Source organism: Aythya ferina, assembly GCF_964211825.1.
Source record: "Aythya ferina genome assembly, chromosome: 2".
In the NCBI taxonomy this organism is placed as follows: Eukaryota; Metazoa; Chordata; class Aves; order Anseriformes; family Anatidae; genus Aythya; species Aythya ferina.
This window is the reverse complement of record NC_140297.1, coordinates 38,187,407-38,202,649: the sequence shown is the minus strand read 5'-3', so window position 1 is coordinate 38,202,649 and position 15,243 is coordinate 38,187,407. Positions and strand designations below refer to the sequence as shown.

At 36.3% G+C, this 15,243-nt stretch overlaps 1 protein-coding gene across 5 annotated transcripts in view; it reads left to right on the top strand.

Annotated features, from left to right (window-relative positions):
* TBC1D5 (TBC1 domain family member 5) overlaps window positions 1-15,243 on the top strand; it is a 318,666-nt gene that overhangs the window by 24,845 nt on the left and 278,578 nt on the right. For 2 of the 5 annotated variants that reach the window (XM_084509911.1, XM_084509910.1), the window contains exon 2: window positions 2,633-2,694. The exons of the other annotated variants lie outside the window; for them this stretch is intronic. The gene's annotated coding sequence lies outside the window, so the exon portion shown is untranslated. The remainder of the gene's footprint in view (window positions 1-2,632; window positions 2,695-15,243) is intronic. 5 annotated transcript variants of the gene reach the window in all.

Below are 15,243 nucleotides of genomic sequence, written 5' to 3'. Positions count from 1 at the left end.
AATTTTGTTTCATTAGCAAGTATTTTGTGAGTTCCCAAAGGGAAGAGCCATCAATATCTGATCTCAGTTCATGTGGTTTATACATGCAAACTAGGAAACTAGTTTAATGGCAGTGTTGAAAGGTGGAGGATAGCAGATGATTTTATTGCTCAGTGCTATTTATTATATTATTATAAATAAAGTGAGCTTTTTTATAACTTTGCTGTTGTAAATGTTTGATTTTTTTTTTTTCTTGGGTGTATGGTACAAACCAGTTCCTTGCATTATTACCCAAATCAGCTTCAGTGCCAGCAATGTGGTCTCCCTCTTGCAGCAGTTGGCTTCTCAGCCTGGGCAGAGTACAGAACTCACACAATTATTCTATTTCTGGTTTACATCCTTGGTCTGTAAAATACAAATGAATTTTGCTTTAGCCTTCCACTGAGCAGTGTTTTGCATGCTCTGTTAAGTAAAGGGACTTCTATTATGTTTGGAGGTTGGGGAGAAAAGGACCAGCGGGCTGAACAGGGGCAAGGAATCACATTCAGTTTCTGTCCTTACCTCTTGTGGGAAATGGAATTTGCATTCGATTGCAATAGAGAGGGATGTGGCTCTATCTCAGGTCATGGGTTGTTATACCTTCTCTCTGAGGTGTCCTGTCTTTAAGTGTTTGTTTGAGCAGAACATGAAGACCCTTTAACTCAGGCAAAAACTTGTTACGTGAGGAGGTCAGGTCAAGAACCATACATTAAAAACCCAAATTAAACATTAAACTAATTGAAAACTAAGCAAATCTTTAGAGGGGGGGAAAAATGTGTTTTTCAGACATCAGTGACTGTAATTACAGTTTTAGCTTTACTGTAACTCATTAGTGAGAAATCAGTTTGCTACCAAAGGCTGCCAATTTGCCTTCTGAATGAAGCTGATCTGTGCCTTAGTGGTACTTCCTGCAGGAAATTTCAGCCTGGAGTAATCTCAGGATCGCTGCTGAGCCATTGTGTGCCCCAGTAATCCTGAAAATCTTTTAATGTGTGGAGGAATATACTACTTTTTCAACAATCTATTACTTAAAAAGATGGGGATTTAGGGCATGTTGGATGTGTGCCGGGACTGGATGGGATTTGCAGGCATGGGGTGGAAAGGAATTGCCATGCTTAAATAGAAATCTGGAAATCTGGGAAGTAAAAGAGAATACATTCATGTTTGTCCCAATTCAGGAAAAAAATATTTATGTATATTGTGAGAAAAATGTGTCTGAGATTGCTTAAAATACAGAAGTTTTTTTGTACTCTTGTGTTTTGGGGTTTGCAATGTTATTAGCTCAAAGGGGAGGTATGCTTTTTCATGATGACTATATTTAGCCAGGAGGAATAGTCTTTTTTAAAGCAAATTGAAATGAGTGTATGAGAGCGTGAAATTATCAGCAGCACTGGTGCACATTTACATTACTTCTACATACTCTTTTGAATGACCACACAACAGAACAAGTACTTCATTTCCACTGTGTTGATTTTTCTTGACAAAACATGGCAGTCTATCCAAAGGAGGGTGTTTAGCCAAGATAAATATAAAATTTATGATTAAGCAAAGTGTTTCCTTATTATAATCCCTAAAGAGAATTTGAGACTTGTTAAATATAATGTGCCCAGGTAGTTTTAAGAGTAAATTATCCTTTATGCTTTTAAATGCTGAAATACAGCAACAGCATCAACCATTAGAGATTTTACCGGCAGAAACAGCACTGCTGACTGATTTCCTTTGAACCAGGTAGCAAGAAACGATGTGTGTATACCATATATAGCTGTTTGTTAACCTCAGATTTAACATATTCATTCAGTTTTACTGGCCTGTACAGAGATTAAGAATCCAGGCCAGTGGCATGGCTTACAAAACTGTGTTACTTCCTTGTAATGTGTGGTGTGGAAGGAAGCAAATAAACCTTTTCAAGAGAAAGGATAAAAATTGATAATGTGATTACATTTCTTGCACATTTCTTTAAATGTTGTATTTACAGAATGCCACTTTGCCATATATATGTATATAACCATACATACATATACATGTACCATATGTATATGTGTGTGTACATATGTATATGTAAACGTGTATATGTGTACATATATATATGTATGGTATTTAACCATAGTGACCGTCAGTAGTATTTATTACCATAAGCGGAGAGTGAAACCTGGTTTGGGAGATGGATGGATTTTGACCTTTGTGGTGTCGGCATTGGGTTTGGAGTGCAGGGCTCTAATTAAATTGTGAAGGTACCGAGATAGTGGAGAGTAAACGGGCTCACTGTATTCTTTCAAGGACTATGAACTTCCAAAATCAAGGATAACATTAGATGTCAGCCAAGTATTTTGTCCTTCTCATAGTTTGTCTTTACATCTGAATTAGTGCCAGTTTGCACAGATTGTGTGTCAGCTTAAATACAAGAAACAGGACTCAGTCTGCTTGAACTCATTCCACCAAAGACTTCTGAAAACTTTAGGTAGTCTGCAAACTGTAATGGTTGTTTCACATTAAGTTGCTTTGTAGAATTATAAAACAGCTTTTCTTGTGCTTTCAAATAAAATGTTGTCATCCACTAATGAATGAGATACCATCTGTAATAATTAAGGTTATTCTACTTGTTTTCCCCCTGCAGCAAAACTTCTGAAGGTTTGCAGAAGATAGTAAGAGAACCACCAAGAAGGCTATTGCAGTATTGTAAGTACTGCACCCAGGAAAAAAAAAAAAAAAAGCAACTTGAATTAAGAATGTTGTAAAGAGATTTTCATTTTTTTTGGGGGGGAAATGAGCTACATAAAGGGACTACACGTAAAATACAGAGCAGGATGTATTGTAGCAATCATGTTAATAATTTACAAGGAAAAAACTGCACTCTTGTAAAATCTAAAATTGTATCCTTGTGCAGTGTAATCAGGAATTTACCAATAGCAGTGAAAACTATTTCTCTATCCACCAAAGATTGATCTAGTTTATATACATTTGTTTATTTAAAACTATCAGAATTTAGAAAATCATTGTAGTTTTGTAGGTTTGTCATTTGTTTTAGTGACTTATTGTTTAGGTTATTTTGCAGAATTATTTATTTGCTGATTTATTTATGTATTTCATTATTTATTTATTTGATTATTTAGTAAATTATTTATCTGATGAATTATTAATACATCTTCATGACATGCTTTAAATTATTTATAACTTAATTTTGAGTTTATTGCTTTTCGACGCTGCATTGTTACTGACTAGTTTTGATTTTTTTTTCTTGGTTCTTGAAAATTAAAGTACTAGCTCTAAGGCAAAAGTATATTCTTTGCAGAATCCATAGATGGTTTTCAATGAAGCAATTTACCATGTAGATACTAATTTTGTTTAGCTTTGTATTGCTTAATATCACTTTTCTACTTACTTAGCTTTTGCTTGTATTATTTCATAGATGTGTCAAGATCAAATGGGTGACCTTTAAGGAGCAAAGATAAATGTTTGCCATAAAATGTGTAGAAACAGAGTTGTTCTGTTTTCCCATTATTAAGTACTCTTTAATTATTCTCAAAGTTAACTTGAGATATTTTTGCCCAGACAGAATGGATGCTTTTTAAATGAGCCTCTTGATATTTGAACTAAAACATTTAACTTCTAATAAGAAAATAATATAATCACATTAATATCTTATATAGAGACTTGCTTCTCATGGCAAGGGTTTAAAGATATGGGGAGTGATGATATCTTTAGGCACACACAGAAGAAGGTATGTGTCGAGGGGACAGGTGGGGAAGAGTAGGCTTTTTTTTTTTTTTTTTTGACCCAGAGTGCTTTTTGCATGCATAGGAATTTAAAAACTCCTAAAATTTAGGATCTCTGTGCTGTTGTGTGTAAACTGCTGTCAGATACTGTGTTCACAAACAATCATTCTTTGTGCACATGTTCAGTTGTGAAGCCTGGTTTTGCCTTGCTTTCTTTTGGCAGCTAAAAAGGCCTGAGATGTCATCATTTTCTCTGAAGAGGCTTGAGTAAATGTATTAAAACAGAATAAGGGACAATTTCAGCCTGCGTATATGAGCACTGGCTCTATGGAGTTTAAAACAGGTGCCTCAGATCAGAACTGGGCTTGGAGTAAATGGTAATGATGTGTTTTTTCAGGAACTGTGAGCCTCTTACACCTGAAGTTACCTGTTCAACTCAGTTCCCACTGACTACCTCTTTGGGCAGCCTGAAACCACTTTGTAGGAAAGCACAGTGACTGGCAGCCCTGTTTCATAGTGCTGGAAGAGCTGTAATGAAGTGGGCAAAGAGGTAGTTCCTGTGGAAAGGAGCTGTGTGCACAACATGGCCTTTATTCTGTGTTTGGTACTTGAAATGAATTACTATATACTTTAAAGTTTTAACACAGCTTGGAAAGGCTGCATTGTACATTTCAAGTTTCAATGCTGTTGAAATACAGTAGAAATGGCCTCTGTAGACAGGTTTCACTATAGAACTTAAATTATGCATGTGTATATCCAAATTCCTTATTTTGAAATATTGAATGTATGAATATTTAATTTGTATCTTGCTCTAGTATCTTCATATGCTTGCCTTAAAGGAAGCTGTTTCCTTTGATTTATGTACATGGATAAAAATGTGTGTACAGTATGTATCAATGGTTTTTCTCTCTACAGTGTTAGATGAACAGCTTTAGATAATGAAAGCTAGTGATTTTTACTCTGCAGCTTGCTACGGTTGTATAAAACGTAAATTTGTCATATTTGTTCTATTAATCTTACTTGAATTTCAAATTAATTTGCTTTCCAGAAATATTTTTGTAATTACATATGTTAAGAAAAGTCAAGTGTATTAGAGATCTTAATGATGCAGTGGTTCTGGTCTGTATGCAGTAACAAAGCCCTGAATATTGTCATTATTTGGGGCAGAGTTCCAATGTGAAATTTGCATTTCTCTTTATTTGAATGTTTTGACTGAAGCTGAGAACTCCAAGGGAGTTCCTGAATGTATACTACTAGTTTGTGACATGCTGTATGAAATTTTGTGCAGTCACTCTTATTTCGTTGTGTAAATGAGGTCTTATTGTTCAATAAGCCCCATTATAAGTAATTACAAAGGTAAGTGCTGTCAATGTGTTCTGCCACCGGTTTCTCAGAGTATGAAACACTTCCTGAAATACGTGTTACTACTGTTAGAGGGTAATATAACGCAGCTTCTGTTTTGGCACTGAAAGTAGCTACTTTATAATGATGACAAGTGAAAGTACAGCCAAAGGTCACATTAAACAAGAGGTTTCTTTAACACCTCACCCGTCTTCTGGATATGGTATGAAAATAGCTTTTTTTCCTCTACTCCACAGTATTTTTAAAAAGAAGTTATCTTAAAATTATTTTTATGACTTTTATATTACTTCACATTTTAAGAGATGGACTGTGGGCTTCTAGCATGCTGACTACGGTGCTATGTATGTGTTTGAAATTAGCTTAAATTTTGGGTGCAGTTAGGAGCTATAAGTAGAATTTCAGCCTACTACATTTTCTGTTTTGCAAATTTGCTTAAAGGCATCACTGAGTTTTCAAAAAATAACTATTAATGTTCAAAGTGATATTTATTATAATGTTGCAGGTCTCACTATTATTTTATTTTTTTTAATATATTTTTAAGAAGACAAATGATTTTGCAATTTTCAGGGAAAAAAATCTGTTCAGAAATAGAAAAAAGAGTGAACCCATCCATGTTGACTGACAGTTTCTTAGCTCTGTTTTAAAGAGATCCTGCAAGTAATGCAAAAGGATAATTTCAGCTCTATGCTCAATCAGTTCCTTGTCTTACACTGAAACGGCCAACTGGGGTGCTAAAAAAAAAAGAAAGCATAATTTTAAAAATGTGAATAGTCATGTCGTAGATCATGAAAATGAAGCTGGCCTGTTTCACTGAGGTTGCCGAACATCTAGGAGATGCTGGTTGGGGAGCCTAAATCTGGTGTGTTATTGATAGGTGTATTTCTGTTCTAATCTAACTCCATAGAAATCACAGAAGCCATATTAAGCTCTTCTTCAATTTATTCCATACAGATAAAAGAATTTACATCTCGTGAGTCATATATTTCCTGTTGTATCTTTAATATATCCATTTTTAGTATTTTTCTTGCTTCTCTCCTCTATTGGTATGCTTAGAGAGTCTGTGTGTAGGAGCTTGTTATTTCACCCGTGAGGCAAGGAGGAGTTCAAATCAATAGCAGTGTGTTGTTGACACTAAATGATATTTCTTCTTGCCACAATGAGACTTGATTTTGTCATCCTAATGACGATAGCATGCTTCACAGAATAGGGATCAGCACTCTCCAGCTCTCACAAGTAGTAAAAAATAGTCCTTTCCTTTGAAGGAAATACTGGAGAAATACTCTAGTATTTGTAACCAAACATACAGTAGCTTTGTAAAACGAATATTCACATTCTGTTTCACTTTGTGGGAGGACTGCTTTGCAATGCATTGTGGAAATCTGCAGTTAAGGATGTAGGACTGATCAGATTTGACAGTATGAAGGTATGTTGTTTTAAAAAGAGAGAACATGCATTATGTAAAATAAAAGTTCAGGTGAAATGTGGATCATAGTAAGACCTCGGCATAAAAAAAAATTAAAAAATCTGTATGTTCCTTAGAAAAGTCTTTTCTGTACTGTTCAGAAAGAGAATGTCTGTGGGAGGATAAAGGTATAGCCAGGAAGAAGTTGCCTCAGTAGGTCCAGTACTGCACTCTATGGCATGGTCACAAAGGAGTGAGCAGTTGTTCTCAGCTTGAACTAAGGAGCTCGTAGGGAGATGAGAGCTCTAAAAGGATGTGGATTTGAAAGGAAATAGTGTAGCCATTTGAAGCAATATCATAATGATAAGAACTTAAGGATGTAATATTGGTAGCAGTAGTGTTTTTTTGAGAAGCACAGGCTCTTTTGTGTTGGACATCTGTGAGCAATAGCAGAGATGAATCATCCGATTATATTATTAAAATACCCTGCTCTTTACATATTTCTACATTCATACAAGTGTCTTTCACTGTACGGTAGATGATTTTTTGTTTTTGTTTTTTGTTTCTTTTTTAATCTGAAAGAACATTAGAGATAGTATGGCTGCATGGTTAAACACTTACATAGTAAATTGTGAAGTTTAGCTTGACTGTTGAACCCCAGCAGCCTGTTCTGTGAAAGCTTTTCAATAGAAAGTAGCCTTATTGCTAGTTACATACATGCATCTTTTCTACTTACACTTCTTCATTCTTTTATCTTTTTATGCAAAACATGGGTTCTATAGTTTTCATAATATAAGTTGTATTATCATATTTTGGGATTTTGTTATCTCCCCTTATGCTTATCTCATTTTTTCTCTATGATTTTCATAAGGCCACCTGGCATTAGGTCATCATATCTGATGTCTTTTCTGGAGAGGAAATGCCTCTTATTCTGCAGGGAGTGAAAAAAATAATCATAAGACTTACAGGAACTGTTTATATTTCAGTAGTGCTAGTAAAAATTGAATAAACTTTAGGCAGCCTTCTGGGTTTTTTTTTTTGAATGCACGTTAACAGCAGGAAATGAGTAGTATCCAAAAGACGACAACTGGCAAGTTCAGAATTAGAGATGTCTGAGTTTATATACATCAAAGCCAGAAGGTTTTTGATGAGTCTTTCTCACTGAAATATGCCTTAATGAATTAAGTAAAGTCTGTATCAGGAGCACTTTGCTAGCTTATTTACACTAGCAACACACTTCTACCTCAGATGCAACTTCCTTGCAAAGCGGTAGTCAGAATAGCTTAGTCCTGTTTAAGCATCTCTGTCTTCATTCTGTCCCCAGCACTGAAAGAATCAAAAAATATGTTTTGCTGATTTAACTCCTCCTTATTTGCATAAAGTTAGCACACACCTGGAACACCACTAGCACACTCTGTCCTGACGTGTGTAGTTAAAGATTTGTACCAGAAAGAGCCTCTGACATCATGTCAACAATACAGTGAAGTTGCAAGAAGGTCAGTGAAAGAGGCTGTGTTTGTGTGGTGACTTGTCTCTACTGAAACCTGTTTTCACTTTCAGCTGAAATTCGAATCTTGTAAACATTTGAGCATAACTTACGACAAGCTGATAGTGGCCCTGAAGTTAATGAATATAGTGTATTACAGCATTTATATTTTGTAAACACCAATTTTAGACTATTTTCTTTATCTTGGGGGTCTTGTATTTGACATAAAATTGTACTTGGATTTGATATTACTTGCTCTGTTGTAAGGATCAACACACATTAAAAACATCCCATAAAGTGGTTGTAAAGAGAGCAGTAATATCAAACACGAGAAGCTTTGCTAGTCTTGTTTTTTCTTGCTGCTCTTTAATTTGTTCCTCTCTTTTTTGTTTGTTTGTTTCAGCCATGTTTCAGTTGACCAGAGCTTTCAATTACCCTAAGCATCCGAGATTGTCCCATTTTGTCATATTCATGTCAATTCTAACATTTGAATAACAAATCACGAGCTCTTTAATACTGAAAAACTTAACTTTTGTACTGTAAAGCTTAACATGGATTTCATGTGATTTATGGATTCAGGTAAACAAGTAATTCTTTTGGAACTACAATATCTATTAGTAGACTGAAGCTGTTGTGTATGGGTAATCTAGTAACTTAATGTATAAGCTTTTCATTGAAGTTTCTCCTAATATGCAGCCAACAAGTGAAACTTTTGCTATTATTTAACTAGATAAATTTACTTTTCTCTGTTTCTGTACAGAACTGTTTTTGTGTTATGCAACTCTTCACCATGGCATATCTAAACTATCTCTTTTTAATGGATTGAAAACATAAAGCGCATTATGAGTTGAAACATCTTACTTCCCAATTTATAAAGTAGTTATCTTTAAACAATTTTCTATTTGCTTTGCTATGCCTAGTTGTTCTTAATAAATACCTGCGCTATCTGGGAGTGAAAGTGAAAGCAGTTTGGGACTGAGAAGTCTATTTTGGTAACAACTTGAAAGAACATATTTTGTTTGTCTAAAAGCACCTAAAATGTACAGTACTACTCTTAAGACTCTTAGAGAGACACTTGTAGTGCATGCATGTGCATTCTTAAAACAACTAGTAAAACTAAAGGCACATCTGAAAGAATATTGTACATTTTCAGTGAAACATATTTTGAATAAGTAGCTAATCTATTGAATAGAGTTGTCCATGCATTCTAAAGATACTTTTTTCTGTGCTCAGACAAATCAAGATAGTAATCATTTATAATTTCTTGCCTCCATGAAAAGAAGTGATGAATAATATGATTGGAAGGAATGCGTGAGTCATGAAATGGGGAGCTGGGCAATCACAGAAAAATTCACTTTAAAAACTCCCTTCTGCTTACCAGGATTTGTGATGCAAGTTCAGTTTTCTGTAACATAATCCAGAGATTTATTATGGTAGAGGTTGTAGCAATTGGATGGATGAACAACTCTGGAAGTCACTTTTAATATTGTTTGGTGGGTTATAAAAAGGAGTCTTTTAACTCTTAGCTAAAAGTCATTGTGGATATAAGGCTGATCAGAGAAGACTTTCTCCTCTGACCCCCTTGTGAATGTGAAAATAAAATATCTTAAAATATGCTGCAGTTAATATTGAGTGAATGTAGACCCTCCGGTCCCAACAGTATCTGCACTATTATAAAATAGCTTTTAAGACCTCTTAAAATATTAATAACTTGGTAGAGCACTTCAGAAGTTCTTACCTCTACTTCATGTTTAAATCTGTGTAGTTAGTCAACATTCATACTCTCTTTGTTAGTTCCAAAACTACACACAAAAGAGAATAAAAACAAGTACTGAAACTAAATAAATGACTCAATTTGCCATAGCTCCACCCAAAAAAAAAAAAATCCATCTGGTTTTCCACTGTTCTCCCATACTAAAATCATCAAGCACGTGCTATAAAAATTGTAATGGTAGAGTCCTGCACCGTCTCTGTGTCCCAGGCAAGACTTGCATAGGCAGCTGTTGTTCTCCCTGCAGTGACCTGGGCTAGGCAGCCTAGCATCTGTTTCTGTTTTCTATTCAGTGACCCACGCCTGATTTCTTCAAAGCCTATTGCTGATATTTTCGTTGCGGTCACTCATGTTAATATCTTTTACATGCTGCAGCTAATTTTTGAAAGATCCCTTCCCTTTTTCTGTCCTGAGTCATTCAGATTCAGAAAAATACAAAGAGGTGATTTTTAAAATTCCTGGGTTGTGCTGAGCATAGGATTGTTTGGGTTTTCTTGCTTTAAAGCATGTGTCAGCACTATAGGAAAAGAGCAAATTAGATTTGCTTTCCAAAGAAAAGCTCCATTTTGTCTTTTGGTCTTACAAAGAATCTTGATCACAAACTGAGATAATTACATTCATCTAACTTGGTAAGAGTCAAGGTGAAGCTGTTGGTGGAGGCTCGGGACATGCCAGAGTTCAAAAGTGTGCAGAAACTAAAAGGGAGATATTTAGCTCTGTACATTGTGTGAAAAATGCAAAACACCCTAAATGAGAATAAAAATCTATTAACGATATAAACCTTAATCAATAAGATTAAGCTGTCCTCTGGAAGGCATTAGTGCTGAACAGTTAAATGCAAAATAGCGAAGTGTAAGTTCTTTACTTTTGTAGAGATACAACTCAGCTTTCACAATTGTTGCCAATGGAAATTATGGAAAATCTTTTAGAATGCTAAATGCTTTTCAGTAAAAACAAATGCAAGTGGTTTTTTTTGTTTGTTTGTTTTTATTTTATTTTCATAAGACATTCAAATATTTAAGTGAGCCAGAGGTTTGGGGGTCTTTGCACTTTTTTTTTATAGTGACTGTATTTTAGGAAAGGCTATGTAGCCTGCTTTCATTCTGCAATTTTAAGAATTCATTTGACAACTCCAAAATTATTTATGAGGGCAAGTAATTTAAGAAAAAATGCTGTGGTTACTACTGAGCGGCTAGAATTTGTTTTAGTAGCTGAAAATGTGAAGAGCATAATATGAACAATTTCCCCAGTATAAACTGAAGCTTAGTAAGTAAGGATGATTGATTTGGAGAATCACTTCAGAAACCAAAGAAGGTAGACTTGCCCTTTCCCTAGCCATGTGTTATTGCCAGTTTTATGCAGGCTGCTGCTTGCGCATCCATGCAGTCATCTTTTGCTATATTAATTTTAATCTTTATTAATTTTCCGATCTGACTACATTACCATTAGTGCTGGTTCAGGGAAGGAGTGAGAAAAAGACAGCTGAAGAGAACAGGAGGCAGTCACAAACCAATACTCTGAACCAGTCCTGAGCCAGTGCTTAGCTGAGGTGGTAAAAGATCCTGCTGACAGGTATGTAAGATGCACAGGAAGTAATTGCTTACTGTCTCTGAAGTTTATCTTCCTGTGAAACAGCAGGACTGCAAATTATAATGTTTGGTCACTTCAAACTGTGATATACTCATTTCTACTTTTGTTGGTCTTCAGAAAGTGCAACATAATTTTAAAAACAGTTATCTTAGCAGAAAAAAACACTGCAGAAATAAATCTGTATTTTCTGAAAGAAATGAACCATTAGGCTCAATATGATAGGGATTTTCTTAAGTAACTGCCCTGTGATGCAGTTTCTTCAACATTCCACCAGTTGTCTAAGGTAAAAACGGATGCATAATTTATAAGGCTTAGATGATATAAAAATACAAATTTTATTTTACAATTTTTCCTCATATATATCTCCATTAGTTCATTTGTCCTGTAAGCTTTTGGTTCTTAACATTTGCCAAAACTTTTTCGTAGAAGGACATTCTTTCCACTACTTGTACACTTAAGTTATTGATATGAATGAATAAACAAGTCGACTGTGTTCAGAATTTCATGCTTCAGTTACATTCAAGATACATCTTTGTGAGTGTGCAAATAATGTGATTTTAAAGAAAATTTTTTGTGGCTATTTCATTAAGATCATGCTATCAAATGCAGTGTTTTGTTCACATGATGCTTTCAGACTAAAAACAATACACGCACAAAAAGGAGAAAAAAAAACAACAAAACAATGCATATAGACAATATTTGAAGAAATAAGCTTTATATAGAGATTTGGGAAGACCTACAATAACAACTTAAGGTCCTCTATAAGCATCTATTGCTGATTTCTGTAGAGCACTAGTGATGTGTAAGTATATGTTGAATACAAGTAATTTGAGCAATAATACTTATGGTTTCCTATAACAGAATAGTTAAGGTCAGAAGGCACCCCTGGAGATGATCTAATCCAACCCCTCAGCTCAGAGCGGGATCAGCTAGAGGAGGTTGCTCAGGACACTGTTGGGTTGGGTTTTGAATATCTGCAAAGGTGGAGACTGCAACCACTATGGGCAACCTGTTCCAGTGCTTTGATTGTTCTCACCATAAAAGAAGTTTTTCTTACATTGAAATCAGATTTCTTGTATTTGTAACCATTATTGTCTGTCTGTTCACTCAATACCCCTGGGAAGAATCAGATTCCATCTTCTCTACTCCTTTCCATCAGAAATTTCCACTTACTGTAGTACATATGTGCCTCTTGTACTGGGTAGCCCAGAATTAGACACAGTACCCCAAATACCTATCACCTGTGCTGCATAAACGGCAGTAATCACCTCCCTCGGCTTTCTGGTAATGCTCTTACTAATGAAGCCCAGGATGCTGTTGACCTTCTTTGCTGTGAGGATGCACTGCCGTCTGATGTTCAAGTAGATGTCCACCAGGATGCTCTGGTCTCTTTCTGCAAAGCTTCTTTCCAGCCACTTGGCTGTTGGCTTGTGGTAGTGCATGGGGTTATTCTTAACCACATGTAGGACTTGGTATTTAACCTTTGATGAACTTCATGAAATTACTTTTGGCTCATTTCTGCAGCCTATGAAGGTCCATTTGAATGGCAGCACACCCATCTTCTGTACCAACAATTCCTCCTGGTTTTGTATTATCTACAAACCTACCAAGTCTGCAGTGTCATCCAAGTCATTAATGAAGCTTGTATATAATACTGGCTGCAGTACTGACCCCTGGAGCACACCCCTGGAGACATCTGGACTTCATGCCACTGATTACAACCTTCGAAGTCCAACAGTTTAGCCAGTTGTTTAGTCTTTGTTGGTGGTAAAAGCTTTACTTGTTGAAGTAACTGACGAGCACTGCTGTACCCTTGTCCACAAACCTGGTCATCTTACTGTGTGTATAGGACTCTCAGGTTGGTCAGACATGACTTCCCCTTCATGAGTCCACGCTTGTCCTCCCTGATCGCTTTTTCGTTGTTTCCTAATGGTTTCCAGGTTTATTTTTGTCATCTTAGTGTTTAATATGAGGTCACTAGCCTTTAGTTCCCTGGATCCTCTTTGTAGCTGCTCAATATAAGAGTGGAGTTTGATTTGCTCAAGTCCTCAAAACCCTGTCCTGGTCAGCATGTCCTTTCAAAGATTATACATACAAAGATTATATCTTTTGCTGCTGATGCACCTGATGCCCCTCGAATCCCTTTGCATGTTCACCTCCAACTGGTCTTCAGCTTTCTTAACCCTATCCCTGCATACTTGGACGTTGTCTCTCTATTAATTCCTTTCAGGTTTTTTGTCCTTGCTTCTACCTCCTGTATACTTTATATTTGAGTTTTGCCAGTTGCTCCTTGTTTATACATTCACGTCTTCTGTCACCGTAGCTTGTTTTCCTGCTTTTTGGGATGAACCATTCTTGAGCTCGAAGGAGAACATTTTTGACAATCAAACAGCTTTCCTAGACTCTTCTGTCCAGAACTATTTACAGGATTCTTCCAAGCATATGCCTCAGCGGGTCAAAGTCTGCTCTGCTGTTGTGTACTGATCCTACTTCTTGCTATTTTCCCGCCTCTGAGGATGCTGAACTCCATCATGGTACAGTCACTGCAGCTAAGGTTGCCCCCAGCCTTGATATCCCTGATCAGTTCTTCCTTGATTTTAAGTATGCTATCAAGTAGAAGACCTCTCACTCATCCGCTCCTTGACAATTTGTGTAGGGAAGTTGTTGGCAGTGCACTCCAGAAAACCTCTGGGTTACTACTTCTGAGCTGTGTTGTTCCTCAAATACTGGTGCGGTTAAAGTCCACCATGAGTACTGGGGTCTGCAGACATGAGGGGAGTCTTAGGAGTTTTACCCCAGGGTTTGTTCCAGTCTTAAATGAAGTTGTTAAAGGTAAAGCGAAACTGTTCCTTTTCAAAAGGAAGAGAAGGTAAAATATGTGGATTATGTTAGAAAAACAGTTGTCTGGTACTAGGAATTAGTTATTGGCCTGATAAGGTACAAGGAATTTGGGGTACAGATCTTATTTTTACCCAGGTATTGTATATGAAGCAAAAGATTAGCAGATATTTTGCTAAAAAGCTTAGAAAATTGCAACTAAATATTTTTCATTTCTTCATGCATTATTAACAGTGCTTCTGCGAAAACATGATAGTCCTCAGTATATCTTTTTGACAAGCCATTCCATAAAAATTTCTACTAACAGATGATTAAATATATGGAAGGAAGAGTGGAGGAGGAAGGGGTAACATGAAAGAATTGCCAAAAATCCTGTGATGCAAGGTTTTATTTTTGTCACTGATTATTTTCTGATACTGAGTCTTTTTCAGTCTTTTATCTTTAATTTTACTTTTTAAATATATTGCTGTTACTAGAACTACATCGGAAGTTTAGTTATGTATCTTGTAACTTTAGAGTAGGGCTTTTAGATATGGTAGAGGCCTCTTGTTTGGAGGAAGGTGGACCTTTGGAAGGTGCAATGTTCTAGCTTTTGTGCATTGTTCTCAAGTAGACAGCGTTTACCATAATCTTAACAGAATCATAGAATCATAGAATGGCCTGGGTTGAAAAGGACCTTAAAGATCATCTGGTTTCAACCCCACTGCTCTGGGCAGGGTTGCCAAGCACTAGAACAAGCTGCCCAGAGCCACATCCAGCCTGGCCTTGAACACCTCCAGGGATGGGGCATCCACAACCTCACTGGGCAGCCTGTGCCTCACCACCCCCTGAATGAAAAACTTTCTCCTAATTTCTAACCTAAATCTCCTGTTTTACTTTAAAATGATTCCCCCTTGTTCTATCAGTATCAACACATGTAAAGAAGGCATTCCCCCTCCTGTTTATACACTCCCTTCAAGTACTGGAAGGCTGCAGTGAGGTTTCCCCGAAGCCTAATAATTTGAGAACAGCAAAGACACAACAGAATTTTATTCCATTCATTCAGTACAAGAGGTGTTACGTG